Genomic DNA, 15,172 nt, shown 5'->3' on the forward strand with positions numbered 1-15,172 from the left:
CCAGGCAGCTGGCAAGGATAAATCTGTGGATTAGCTCCAAACTTAGAAAATTCATAACCATTTAGTTATTTACCTTGCCTCTAATAGAACTGATATGTCATCAACAGCAGCAGAACAGCAACATCGTTCACTTACCTTTATATAGTATTTTACAGCATTCAAAATGCTTTTCCAATTAATATCCCTTGTTTAACCATCTCATCAACCCTGTAAGATCAGTATTATTGTTTTCTACATTTTTGTGATGAGGGAACCCAGGCCCAGAGATATTAAGTGACTCGCCTAAGTTACATAGCCAGCAAATAGCATGGCCTTCTGACTCCGGACCCCAGAGGTACCCATGCTAGGCAATACTCACAGCTCTGTCACCCTGCTCTGGAGCCTGCTGCTGCCTCCATATTCCTTAATTACCTCTGAACTTCTGGGTAAACAAATTAAGGCCCGTGTAGGGATTCATTTAAAGAACCAAAAGAAAGTAGCCATGTTACAAAATAATTACTGCCTTTACATGTGAATTCACTGCTAACTGATATCTTTGGCAATGATGTTTGTTCCTAGATTACTAACTATTCCACTAGCTGGGTGGAGGAGGGGTAGTAAGAGAGACACCAAAAGGAAGATAGGTAGAGAAAGAGAGAGAGAAGGAGTAAGAGAGGGAGGGGAGGGAGAGGGAGATGGGTGGGACAGGAATGTGAAAGAAAACAGCACAGAAAGCTCTTGGCAACTAAAGAATCCTTTAGAAATTAAGATAAAACATTTTTTTAGAAACAATATCAACATATGTAGTAGCACTATAAAGATAAGCAAGGAATGATTAACATGAAATTCAAAATGGTGGTTATCTTTGAGGGGAGATGGAACAGATTAGGGAGTGGTACATGGTGGACTTTAAAGGTAATAGTTATGCTCTCTTTCTTACTGCATGTTGGGCATACAAATTTCATTGCATTGTTGTTTTTTTAAACTTTACACTTGTATCTTATAAATTTTCCTGTGTACCTACTCAATATGTAATCTAAAAAAATAGAAAAAGACACTGTGAGTCAGTGGAAAAAAATAGGATTTGATATACAGAAGTTAGCTTTACATTTTCAAGGAAGATAGCCACTCTTGTTCACTAGGTGCACTTTGGTAGAAACCTTAGCCGGTTGGTTCTGACGATGTCTCCCAGTGACAGTTTCTGAAGAAGTGATTTGCAAAGAGGGCATGCTTTACCAGAATTTTTCTGGGGTCTTTAAGTATTTCTGCCGCCTTGCCGGTCACCTCACCTCCTTTCTAACAGCGAACTTCTAGCTTCTTAAACAGAAAAGAACAGTGGCATGGTCACTTGGGAATTTGAAGTTAAGTGCTTGAACTGTAACCATGGATTTATGGGCTGTTATCCAAAGACTTATTATCTTTATGGCTTTCCTTGGTGTTGGACCTAACAGAGAATGCAATGAACTGGTGGGCTTGTGTACTTATTTTTATCACCCGTTGGTTTCTCCCTGGCCAATCTAGTCACACTGTAAGCACAGGCTGTCAGGAATTACAGCTTTTCTTCCATGTGGAAATAAGTGGATAAGCAAATACTCCCAGCCTGATTTTCTTTCCAATTCATTATTTACAGGGAATTCACCCTTTGTAATCGTTTTCAAATCAAATTTGCTCTACCAATCCCTGTAAGGTTTACTCTGGAGATCATCACTAGCCTAGATGCCTTTGATTTTTTAACAGCTTATGTCTCCTCCATGTTAATGCCTGTTAAAAAAAACACACACAAATAGATTAAAAGTGATGTCACTAGTGGCCTAGAGATTCACTCAGGAAGAAAATTTAAGTTACAGCAGAAATGGATAAAAGAAAGTCAATAATTCACATGTGTTTGCTATTTGAACTACTGTTGCTGTATTAAAATATTCAGAAGAGCTATTGAATTAAATGTGGCAAAATACATCATATATAGGATAGATTTCAGTAAAGGCACTATTATTAATACTGTCCCAGAATCACAAACTGCCAACCAAATTTACTTGCATATGTATTGTTCCCAGAGTATGCTGATACAGTGGGTGTCCTGTGCCCAGCTGTCATGGAGGTCACCGCCATGGCCATAATCTCCCTTTGTCTTGTTAGAAAGCTGTCTGTGAAGAGTCGGTTCTTCCCCTGCCTACCCCCTTCCTTCCCAATCTTGTCATGGATAATTGAGCCACAACATTAAGTAATTCTGGCTTTCCTCCACCGCAGATGGGGGGATCAGGAGAGACAGCACAGATACAAATATCATCCATGATTTTAGAGAAAAAAAGCAAATAGGTTTTGGCAGCAGGTCTGATGGGTTGGGGGTATATACAGTGGAGGAAGTTAACACGGGAAAATCTTTTGAGGATTTTATTAGCAGTACCACTTTTAGAGAATGCATCAATCAAACGAGAAGAATACAAATTAATCCCACTTTTTTTTTTTTTTTTTTGGCACCGTTCTTGGTAAAGAACTTGTTAAAGAGAAACAATCTTGTCCTTTTTTTGTTGTAAATACATTCCCTACTATTAGGTTGGTGCAAAAGTAATTGCTGTTTTTGCTATTACTTTTAATCGCAAAACTGCAATTACTTTTGCACCTATCTGATATTATTAATGGCTGGTTCCTGTACTGGTACTTTCATGTTCTTTTCACCTGAAGAAATTATAACACTCCCCTCTTTCCTTACCCCCAATGGCCCCTGTTTTCCATAAGATATCAGAGGTGATGCCTACCATTGTTAGTATATTGATAATTACTGGTTATTCTACAAGCATTTACTAAGTTAGGCACTACGATAGATCTGTTTTGTATATTTTCTCCTTTAATCTTTGCTATAGCCCTACAAGATGGGTACTATTATTATCCCGTTTCTCAGATGTGGAAAATGAATCACAGAGACATGAAATCACTTGCCTAGCATCACACAGGTAATAAATGGTGGGTGAGGATTTGAACTCAGATCTAATCCAAAGATTATTATCTTAACCACTGTTATAATCCTGTTTTGTTTTTTCTCTTCATTCAGCATCATTCAGCATTAAGGGTTGAGAGTTTATCATGCTTGGTCTAGCCAAATGCATGTTAGTGGTTGATGGGAATGTGTTACGGTTTTCAAAAAAAAAATCAGTTATTTTGAAGCATGAAGGGTAGTGAAGGTTATGTGAAGGTATATATAATAAAATCTATTGTCTTTTGATTATTTGTCAAATTGAAGTGGAGTTTGAAAACTCCAGTTAGGCTGCTTTGCAGAGGTAGAGAAGCAAGAAAGGGGCCAGAGCTGCTGGCCCAACGCAGAGCCATTAGTCACTGCCTCCTGCGGCTGTATGTGTATATATAGCATTGCCCTTAATATCTGAGGATGGCCCTGCTGAGGCAGCTAGTACTTCAGCCAAAGGCCCCATTATCAGCAGGATTTGACACCTGACTTATTTATAGTCACCATGGCCGGGGTCCTGCCCCCCCACCAACTTAGACCATGGCCTTGTAGTTAGTGACTAGCATAGCAAGTCAACAATATAGCCTAACACCCATGCTCTCAGAGTCAACCTACTGGGAATACAAAATGACTCCAGTTGTTCCACATTCTACTTTTAGGAGACAGAAATGATAAGGAAATTGACATGGAAAATATTCTTCACTCACTCCCATTTCCCTAAACAAGAACAATTTCCATTGTAGGTTTTAGACTTAGTACAAATACAGCCTTATTCTGTATCTTTTAAGATATTTGTAGTACCATGACAACCATCTGATCATTGGCTTGGTTTTCAAAACTCAGTTTAAAGTCATTTCCTTCAGCTTCACATCACTTTCTCAGTGTTCCCCTCCCTCCTCCACCACCTCCTCTCCTTAGCACCATCCTAGCAGGAGAACTGTCTCCTCCTTCTTCATATCTCTGTTTAGCCATTTTCAAACTGCACAGTATTTTTTGTGTTTCTATCTGCCACTCACTAGTCTATGAGCCCCTCAAAGGACAGGAAAACGTAGTTTTCACCTGGGTACCACCACATAATATATGGCTTTCACAAGTTTGTTAAATTAATACTCAGAATGTATCTCATAGCCTTGCAATAACTTCACTCAAAGATTCAGGTGCAGCTAGCACATATTGATTACCTATGTTGTTTTCACCACAACCCTGTGAAAGGGTGGCATCATTCTTATTTGTAGATAAGAAAACTGAAGTTCTGTGTTTCTCGAATTTCTACTAAGAGTTACCTAGGGTACTTGTTCAACACTCAGATTTCCCAGTGCCACCGAGGTGAAAACCTCAGCAACTCTGGAAATTGGCTTATTTGGCAAGCACCCAAAGTGATTCTGATGCACATGGTTTGGAATGTACTTTGATAAACACAGGTGTTATTGCTACATAGTGAGTAAATGGTAGGGCCGGAGTTCAAACTAGCCCTCCAAACTCCAGATCTTGTTCATGCTATATTTATCCTTGTCATACTCTATTTTCTATGGCAAGGAAGTGGAATGAAACACATTGGAAAGATTTTCAGCAACAATGGCAACAGCAAAATGGCTTGTGGATTAGCACCAGGACTAGTGTTTTTGTTTTGTTTTTTCCTCCAGGAGATCTTGCCAGACTTCCAAGAGCATAGAAACAGTGTTGCCAAGTCACCTTTATGCAACTTGCCTTGGGAAAGTACAGATCATAAAGCTTTGGGAAATTACAAAGTTCATGCCTCTGTTTTTCTTTCTCCACCCCCTCCCCTACCAGCAGCCATGCCATTAACTTAAAGAGTATGCTCGGTACCTGAAATGTAGTTAGTTGATTGGTTTAAATGTTAAGATTTCTTGAAAACAGTAACTACAACTTCTGGGGTCCTGACAGTAATATTTATGTGTTTTTATTTCAAAACCGTGAAAGAATTATATGACTTAACAAGCAATTACTGCAGATGTTAAAGGAGCTGAGACAGGTAGCATTTTTTTAAGCCTATGTATGCTTTTTTGTGTTCTTTATCTAAATATTAGGTGAGAAAATGTGGAATAAATGTAATGATGTAATCCTAGACTAGAAGATGATAGTCAACCATTCACTCTAGACCAAGGTAACATTAGTTCACTGGTACCTGAGAAGTCCATGAAGCCAGGGGGTTGGCAATTTCAAACTGTAGTCCAGAAAGGCCCTAAAAGAGCCTCTCTAGGGGAGTCAGTCATACTCTTAGCAGCTGAGGAAGCCCTTCCAGAACCCCTCAGTCCAGCCTTAACCTATTCTCCTGGCTCAATTTGCCTAAAAACCTTGAACTGACAAGTACTGTCCCTGTGATTCTTCAGCCCATGTCAGCCCACCCTGAAATTACAAAAGAAGCCCTTGGCTGCAGCTCGAAAATTCCCCACAGGGCATCTGAATGATTTCTTCCTTGCCAGAAAAAAAGAAGGGAAAGATAAAACAAGTCGGGTTAAAATCATGATCAAGTACTTGCTCTGTGTCAGATATTGGGCTCAGCATTCTCAGTGATGGTATATAGCTCAGTGGTTAAGTATGTTGTCTCTGGAGCCATACTTTCTGAATTTGAATCTGATCCAACATTAACTATATCTGTGGCCTTGAGCAACTTGTTAACTTCTTTGTGTTCCATATTCCTTGTCTACAAAATGAGTATAATGATAAATATCACTTGTCTCTCAGAGTTGTTGTGAGGATCATATTATATAATACTGTTAGCACTGGAAGTATCCGAGTTACCAGTGGCAAATCCATACAGGTCTGCAGCAACCTCAGTTTTTGCCTCTTCAGAAGAAAGAATTCGACTGAGGGGCGTAAGACGGAAGAAGAGACTCAGGCAAATTTTAGTAGTAATGAAAGTTTATTAAAAAACTTTAGAACAGGAATGAAAAGAGAGTAAAGTACACTTGGAAGAGGGCCAAGTGGATATCTTGGAGATCAAGTGTCCTGTTTGACCTTGGACTCAGGGTTGTATATGCTGGCATACTTCCAGCATCTTCTGTCCCATTTCCCTTGATTCTTCCCTTAGGGTAAGCTGCTTGCATGTGCTGTAGCCTGTTAGCACTTGGGAGGTTAGCATGTGCAGTATGTTTACTAGAGTTGTACGCATGCTCACCTGAAGCGTTTTTCCCTTTTCCAGTGGAGTGCCCCTGGAAGGTCATATATCAGTTAAACTGTACCATTTTGTCTCTTAATGCTCATGCTCGAGCCCACTCGCCTAATACCAGAGATCTTATTGGGAAGCATACAATCACCAGTTCCAGGTGTTTTAATTTATTGGGAAAGTACCTTTCCCTGGTGCTATGATCAATTATTATTTTAGAGAGGCAGTGTGACAACTGCCTGATTATCACCTGATAGTCATCTGACATTCCTGGTGGGGTTGGGGGAGCCCTCTCCTGCCCCACTCATGCCTGGCTAGTTACCTATTCTAATAATACCTGCAAAGCTTTAAAACAGTGTTTAGCAAATAAGTATTTAATCAATATTGGGAATCAACATCATTGTCATTATCTTAGTATATGAAAGATAGGTAACATTATCCTCAGCTACAAGTGAATAAACAGGTTAAAAAATTTGTGGAACTTGCCTGAAGTCATACAGCTAGTCAGAAGTACAGCTGAGGTTGGATTTTAGATCAACTGGCTCTACATCCTCCTGTATTCCTTCTACTACATTTTGTTGCCTTCATAAATGTAGGGTATGTGCTGTGAGTTCCTCGGAGAGGCACATGCCAAACTCTGTGGCCTTCTTCTTCCTCACTGTACCACCCCCTCACCCTGCCCTCACTGCAACTGCCATCTAGAGGGCTGGCCTGGCTCCGTGGCTTTAAATTGATCTAATTTAAATATTGAACTTCTTGATAACTGCTCCAATACAGAGGTGGCTGTCTTCAGGACCCTCTGGCTTATAGACTAGAACGGTGAATCTTCCAGGATGACGTTTAGTTTGTGAAAGCACCCTCTACCCTGAGATTCTCATCTGTATGCACCGAGGATCAAGCTGCTCTCTTCCAACTCCTGCCCTGCCACATTCAACTCATGTGAACATAACTACCTACTATATAGGCCAACATAAAGACCCTTTCCTTGCCTCCCTTTGCCTTCCCTTCCCTTATCTCCCTTTGCTTTCTCAAAAAAGAATATGTTATGACATCTTGATTCTCTTGAGTGACTCTTTGATCCATCCTGCTTGTCTAATAGCATCATCTCTCTCTAGCCATCTGGGAGCTTTGTGTTACAAAAGTCTCTGTCAGTTCTCTCACCTGCATCACCATGATGCAAGCTGTGGCATCACTTGACATCCGCAATAGGAGGGACTGTGGCCTGTGCCTGGGGCTTCAGTGCATTGTTCACAAACAACAATGGATTGTTAATTTTCAAGGAAAATGAAGAGAGATTCAAAATAATACCTGCACTGCCACAATATATTTCTTCATGAGCCATAAATACTAAGCAAAAGATAAAGCCTTGAGCCCTAGACTTAATGCAGACCCCAAATGTGATTTATTCTGCTGTTTCTTTTCCCTTAGGCATAGAACAGAAAACACAGTGTTATTCCTTGGTAGGACACCCAACCCTGCCCCTGTGTCATAATCTTTCACAACAAATTCTTCTTGAGTGCCTACTGTAGGTGAGGTCCTATGTGATATGCCACAAATGAGGTTTCCTTCTATGTTTTGTGCAATCGTTTTCTAAATGTCCTTTCTCATTCCATTGCCATGCTGTGCCTAAGGCTATTTCCATGACTATTCTCAAACAGCAACCCATCAGCATTCCATTGTACCTGGACTCCCCACCACAAGGGTCATTTCCTTGATGTGAAGCATAGAAGTAACCATGCTGAAAGTGTTAATAGATTTTTGAGATGGGGTCAGGGAGGAGGGTTTGATCAGATTAGTCTTAATTGCACAGTAGCGGAAGGGAGTAGGGTAGGGCATAAACTGCATAAGTTGGAATTGCCTATACGTGTGATAGGTGGGAAAGGATTGTGGAAGAAACCAGGGGTAAAAGACGTTTTCCAGTAAGAACGCACATAAATTGCTATAGTAGAGCAGGATTTCTTAACCTCAGCACTATTGACATTTTCGGCCAGATAATTTGTTCTTGTAGGGGATGTCCCATGCGTTGTAGGATGTTTTGCAGCACCCCTGGCCTCTACTAGATGTCAGTAGCAACTACCTGCTGCCAGGTATGATAATCAAAAATGTCTCCGGATATTGCCAAATGTCCCCTGGGAGGCAAACTTAGCACTGCAATAGAGGAAATTGAGAGCACCCATCTGTATAATGATAAAGCCCTCAGCTCAAATATTCTGTAACTTGATGAATCCCCTACTTTAGTAGGGCATAGTGGTCAAGAGCATGAATTGTGGAGCCAGACTGTGCCTGGGTTTGAATCTTGGCTCCACTGCAAGATAGCTATGTAACTATGGATAGCTTGCTTAAGTTCTCTGCTCTGTTACCTCATCAGTAAAATGGGAATAATGAACGGACCTATTTCATAAGATTGTTGTGAGTTTTAAATTAATATACATAAAGTGCCTAGAACAGTGTGAGGTACATAGTAAGCATTATATAAATGTTAATTTAACTTTTATTAGTCGTATTATAATTGCTATCATTAAAACTACTAAGAAAACCAAACACCGCATGTTCTCACTCATAAGTAGGAGTTGAACAATGAGAACACATGGACACAGGGAGGGGAACATCACACACCAGGGCCTGTTGGGGTGTTTTGGGCTAGGAGAGGGGGATAGCATTAGGAGAAATACCTAATGTAGATGATAAGTTAATGGGTGCAGCAAACCAGCATGGCATGTGTATACCTATGTAACAAACCTGTACGTTCTGTACTTGTATCCCAGAATTTAAAGTATATATATAAAAGTAACTATTATTCATCATTTATCTGAATCCTAGTATATTCTGGAGGCCTGATGTCCCATGTCCCACCCACCTTTACGCCACTATCTCTTTCTTTCTTTCTTTCTTTCTTTTTTTTTCTGCACTGGAGTGCAGTGGTGCAATCTCAGCTCACTGCAACTTCTGTCTCCCGGGTTCAAGGGATTCTCGTGCCTCAGCCTTCCAAGTAGCTGGGACTACAGGCATGTGCCACCACACCCGGCTAATTTTTATATTTTTAGTAGACATGGGGTTTCACCATGTTGATCCAGCTGGTCTTGAACTCCTGACCTCAAATGATCCACCCACCTCAGCCTCCCAAAGTGTTGGGATTTACAAGTGTGAGCTACAGCGCCCAGCCAAGACCACTATCTCCTTTCTGCGAAATGACTAGAGAGCTAAGTTCACAATTCAGGACCACACAATGCAAAGAGATTTTAGATAGCTATGGGTCTATAAAATAGGCTATGCAAGTAAGCCCCACTTTGTACAATTGCTGAGTTCTTGTAGCATTCTCTTATCTAAAAACACACTATTGGCACCTACTTTGAGCTAGTCACAGTAAAGGATACAAAAGTAATGTCCCCTGGCCTCAAGGAATTAACAAATAGAGCTGCTACATGGACTTTTATTTTAGTAAATTTAATTACTTAAATTCTCTAATAAATTTCAGTTCCTTCTCATAAGTGAAGAATTTCTCAGTCATGCTATCTCCTCATCCTCAAATTTATCTTCCTTGAAGTTTGTGTGTCCGTAATTATGAATTTCTTACATTATCAGCATGTAAGGATTATAATACTTCAAATTGTCACCATTTTATCTTCCTTTCTTTTTCCATTTAAAATTTTTGTCTAACATTCATCCCTCAAAAGAAACCCTCAAAAAAAGATTTTATCTTAATACAATAATAGAGTAGTATCCTGTTCTGAATAGCTTGACACCTGCTTCTGGTGGAAAGAATGTCTATGGAGGACTGTTTTGTATACTAATATATTTCCTCATGTATTTGTTTAAAATAGTTGTTGAACACCTCTTCGATGTCAGACACTGTGTCTAGGTACTAGGAATAATGAGGAATAAGTGATTTCTGGGGAGAGACAGACATGGAAAAAGATGAGAAAAATATAATGTAGTAAGGGCTATAATAGCAATGTCTTCAACAAGCTAGGAGAACACAAAATAAATGGTCTCTTTGGAAGAGAGTTTAGTGTGATGATTAACACTGTGAGCACTGGCATCAGAGCTGATTGGCCTTATATTTCTGTTCTACCACTTATTAGCTGTATAATGTTGAGCCGATCATTTAAACTCTCTATGCCTCAGTTTCATTATTCATACAATGTATTCTAGTAATTCATGTACATGCTTGGTTCTCTCAGTAGACTTTGAGCCCCTCAAAGGCTGGGACCACTTCTTCATCATTTATCATAATTATTACCATGTTATTATAGCCATTTACTGAGTGTGCAGTATGAGCCAGAAGACATGCTAAATTCTTTACCCACATTTTCTAATCTTCAACAAACCTATAAGGTGGATACTTTCATTATCCTGATTTAATAGCTTGCCATTTTTCCATCAAACTCAGTTATTTGCTCATAACACTACAATGTGTAATTATTTTATAATTATTTATTAGTATTTTAATATCTGTCTATTGGATTAGAGTATAAGTTCTACAAGAGCAAGAATGAGGTCTCTGACTCACCCTAATATCCTCAACTTCTACAATACTGCCTGAAACATAGAAAATGTTCAGTGAATGTATGCTAAATATGAAAGGAAGACTGGAAGGCAGGCAGGCAAGTGGAGAAGAAAGAAAGTGAATGAGCACATTATAGTTGCTAAGTAGTAGAGTTAGACTCTAGTCCAGAGCCATCTGACTCCCAAACCAATGCTCTTGATGATTAGACGATATTTCTTCCTGTGGTTAATAGGCTTTCAATAGATGTTTGTTGATTAAAAAAACACCTTCTGGGTTCAAGTGATTCTTGTGCCTCAGCCTCCTGAGTGATTCTCCTCAACTTTGCACAATAATGTGTAACAAAATTACAGTAAGCATAAAAAACAGTGGATATACACCGAGACATAAGAGAATTGTAGGAGAGTAAATCGTCAGAGAAGGAGAGTTTCTGTCTTAATGAAAATGAATACAGTTAAAGAGACGGCACCGATATACTGTTGTCCTTGTTTCAAAGGAAATAATGTGTGTGTATGTGTGTATGTGTGTGTGTGTGTGTAGTCTTCAAAATCAAGTAACTTTAACAGTGATTGACAAGTTAGTGATGCATAAACAATACAGATGGCAGAGATTTGATAATTATAGAACAATACCAAGTTGAAGTAGATGATCACTTCTAAACCTTTTCTTCTTTTTGGTGCTACTAATGAGCTTATTCCAAAGCGCCATATTTTCAACCAAATTACATAAAAGGCACTTACTCACAACCAGTCTACAATCTCTGACCTCTTGAGAGCTTGTCACACAGCAGAATAGGAAAACCAGCATAGCAGGACATGTTCTTCAGACTTTGGGTAGGTATTCCGAAGACCACTTGACAACCAGTAGCACTCACCTTCTGAATAAGCTTGGCTGCTGCCAGTGATTGTAGGTTTCAAGGGAAAATTACTAGATGTCCATTTCTAGTCTGGAAAGTGGATCAGGCCAGAACTTAACTTTTCCACCACTAAGTGATAATTCTAAACAGATGCTTAGCACAACATGTTTTGTTACTGTGGACCTTGAATCCAGATTGCTGCCAGAGGTAATCATCTGGGATTTTCATTTGAAAACAAAATTTCACAAGCTTTTATGTATGATTATGCTGATATGGGAAAAAGATTATAGCTAATGAGATCAAACTGAGTTATTAGTTGGGCATATTTATCCCTGGTTGTAACTAAGTAAATTTCTACAAGTATTCAGTTGTCCTAGAGAAAGAATTGGCTTAGCAATGTGCCATCTCTTCAAGACAATTTGTCATTCTGAAAAGGTATACAAATAATCAATGAGTGTCATTGTATAGATTGCTTATTATTCCCCAGATCAATGTAAATTCATTTTCTTTATTAACTTAAATATTTCTTGAATACCTACTTTATACTAGACACTAAACTAAGAAATAAGGAAAGAAAATGCCTAAAATCCAGTCCCTGACCTAAAAGAGGCATGCAGGCCAGCAGAAGGGAGGCATGTACACAATAACAATAATCCAAGGCAGTCAATGGTAAACGCTCAGTCCTTCTTGTTTCTTGGAATGCTCATTTTACCCCAATCTTCTATTCACTACCTGGAAGAAAATCCTGTCCCTCCTTAAAGACTCATTTCAAATGATTCTTTCCCAGTAAAGGCTTCCCTGGCATTCCTTCTCCACCCCATAACCAGAAACACATATACCCAATCCCATTCCAGCAGCTTTCATTACTCCTCTGTGTTCCCATAGCACTCTAGTCATGGTTTTATTACAGTACTTATTATAATAATTTATATTGGATTGTTTATACGTCTATATTTTGAATTCTTCCAGAGTGTAAATGAGTTTTGTTCATCTCTGTATTCCTAGTTACTAGCAAAATAACATTGCATATAGTAAGACTCAAAAAAGTTTAGTTTGCAGGGAAGGAGTGAGAGAATGAGAAAACATGTGAAAATCAAATTCTAGATAAAATGTTATGAGAACACCTCAGAAGAAGTAATTAATTCCGATTAGGTGGTTTTGTTATAGGACATTTTCCTTAGTTCAGCCAAGAGCCAGGTTCTTGTCATACAACCATGAGAGATTAGGCTTGCAGATACTTTGAGGGGTGAGAAAAAATGGAATTTATTGGGTAAAAAAGGGAAACAGGGACCCTCTGCAAAGCCTGCTGGGGTGCTTCCTGCCTCACAGATTGAATCCCAGCTTCCACTCAGGAAGAGGAGGGACCAGGCTCCTTACTGCTGCAAACACATGAACTTCCAAGGCCCCACCTCAGTGTGCAGGTCAGTGGGAGGTTCTGCCAGATAGCCCTTCCCAATGTGGCCATGTCAGTTTCATAAACAAGGTAGCATTTGAGGTGACCCTTCAAAAATGAGTGAGATTTTGACAGGTGGAGACGGGTGTTAGGGTAGGGAAGGAAGATAAGAAGGACATTTAAAGCAGAACTTCTTAAGAATTTAAAAACCACATTCATTGAGGCAAAATAATGCTGTTAATTGCACATGTTCCTTATCTGCTCCTGTAAACAAGCTTAGCAGGAACTCTACTTGCTACCATTTTAGCAAGCACTGTGAATTACCATACGTTTTGAAAATAGCAATGCTGTGTTTTCCTTCAAAATAATTTAGATCATTGTCTTCCCCCAAACACTTATCCCACCCCAAATTAGTCTAGAGTTTGGCTAGGTTGGTACATTATAAATTCTCATTCTTTGACTTCAAAATCCTTTACTGAGAAGTGTTCCTGTTTGTTTGTTTGTTTTAATATTTCTCAGGACTGCAGAACCAATGAGTAGCCAAACTGTTGCAAGAAATTATTTTTGGCATTGGGTCCCAGTCCTTCTAAACCTACCTATTTCTTCTAGGAGTGATTCTTCAGCAACCAGAGAAAATCAGGGTGTAGATTCCATAATATCTAAAGATATCTTTCAGCTATAACAGTCTCTAAAATCTTATCTCGCCTAGCTGGGGGATTGGAAGTCCAAGTAGACTAATTATCACTAAGTAAATTCAAAACCCAAAGGATATTCAGTACCCCATGTTTGTTTTCTTGATAATATTTGCAAGGAGGCTCTTTCTAGCCTTTGGATATGCCTTTGTGAGAGAACACTGAAAGTTGATTATTATGACTAAAATTCTTACAGATGGAGAAATCACTAGCTCTGAAATGTGACTTCTGACTGTAGTTAATGAACACTTAGTGCCATCAATCACTGTGTGTATGTGTAGGGGGGATGAAGGGAGAGGAGGCAAAGGCACTACAGAAGAATGACAAAAGCTAAAATTTCAGAAATCATGTTTTTAGACATTTGTATTTGCTTGTTCTGACCAATCAGTGACCAAAATAGCACATGTATAAATAACCCTGGCAAGGGTCATCTCTGATGTTACCTTGGACTTTAGCAAGCTACTATTAGAACAGAGTTGCCTTCATGGGTTGTAATTGGCTGAAGTAGGTACTTGGAGGTAGGAAAAAAGCCATAGAAAGATTTTTTCTATGGCTATCAGTAGTCAGAGGAAAATTTCTCAAAATGAAAGTTTGTTTGTGCTCAGATGACTCATGAATATATCTTTCCCGACACTGTGTACATGCACATGCTTATAAAACCTGTTTCAATGTCTTTGTTTATATCATTCCTGCTCCTGGGATGTCTGACCCTTCTCCTCTACTAATAACTGCTAATCACTCATAACATGCTCTATATAAATCTGGTCCATTCTTTTAAGTCCTATTTTCTCCATGAAGTATTTCCTGCTTACTCAGGTCGCAGTAGCTCTGCATACTATAAACTTCAGTAATATTTCTGTTTTAAATCATTGAGTCTTTCGTTGTTTCCTAGTTGTTTAACTGGAGATAGTAAAGCATAGTGGCTAAAAATTATACATTCTGTATGACCTTGGACAATATATTTGACCTTTCAAAACTTCCCTTAAATGTCTCTAAAACTTCTATTAAATGGTGATATAAATAGTCCGTACCTTACAGGTTTGTTCTAAAAGTTAAATGAGAATGACACATCCTAAGTGATTTACGTGGCATACAGTCAGTGTTCAGTAGAGGTAGTAATGGGTGGAGGTGGTGATAATGGTAATAATTATCACCATCATCAGCAGTCTCTTCAATGTGATTGTACAACCTTTGAGAGCAGGAACCATGTCTCTGGTCTGCTTTTTTTCATTGTTCCCCTAACCCCCAGAATTGTCATTCAGCTAATTTGATGTGTGCTGATTGTGTGTCCAGCTCTATTCAATAGTACTGCCTCAAAGACATGAAATTTTATCAGGAGTATAATTTTCATCTTTTATTGCCAACTACAGAAGCCCTAGGATGTTTTTTCTTGCTTTATATGCATGAGTAGTTTGGATGGAAGCTGCTGAAGTAATCATATGCTAGTAGATTATGAGAAGAATAGGAAACTTCTTACTCATTCCAAGCTCCTGTGTTGTGTATGCTTGGAAAAAAAAAGGCGGAGGGGGAAGAAAGGGAGAGAAGAAAGGAAACACTTATACTAAAATGCCATCTGGTAAATTGCTTTCAAATTCCTTGACTTCCTGCCACTTCAAGCTGTATTGTTTTAACCCTTGTAAGAAACCTGGCATTGAGGCCTTA

The 15,172-nt window shown here is 39.1% G+C and overlaps 1 protein-coding gene across 8 annotated transcripts in view; it reads left to right on the plus strand.

The window, feature by feature from the left end:
* Nucleotides 1-15,172, plus strand: part of ENOX2 (ecto-NOX disulfide-thiol exchanger 2) — a 290,848-nt gene that overhangs the window by 189,706 nt on the left and 85,970 nt on the right. The gene's annotated exons all lie outside the window — the stretch shown is intronic.

Source organism: Saimiri boliviensis, chromosome X (assembly GCF_048565385.1).
Source record: "Saimiri boliviensis isolate mSaiBol1 chromosome X, mSaiBol1.pri, whole genome shotgun sequence".
Lineage (NCBI taxonomy): Eukaryota > Metazoa > Chordata > Mammalia > Primates > Cebidae > Saimiri > Saimiri boliviensis.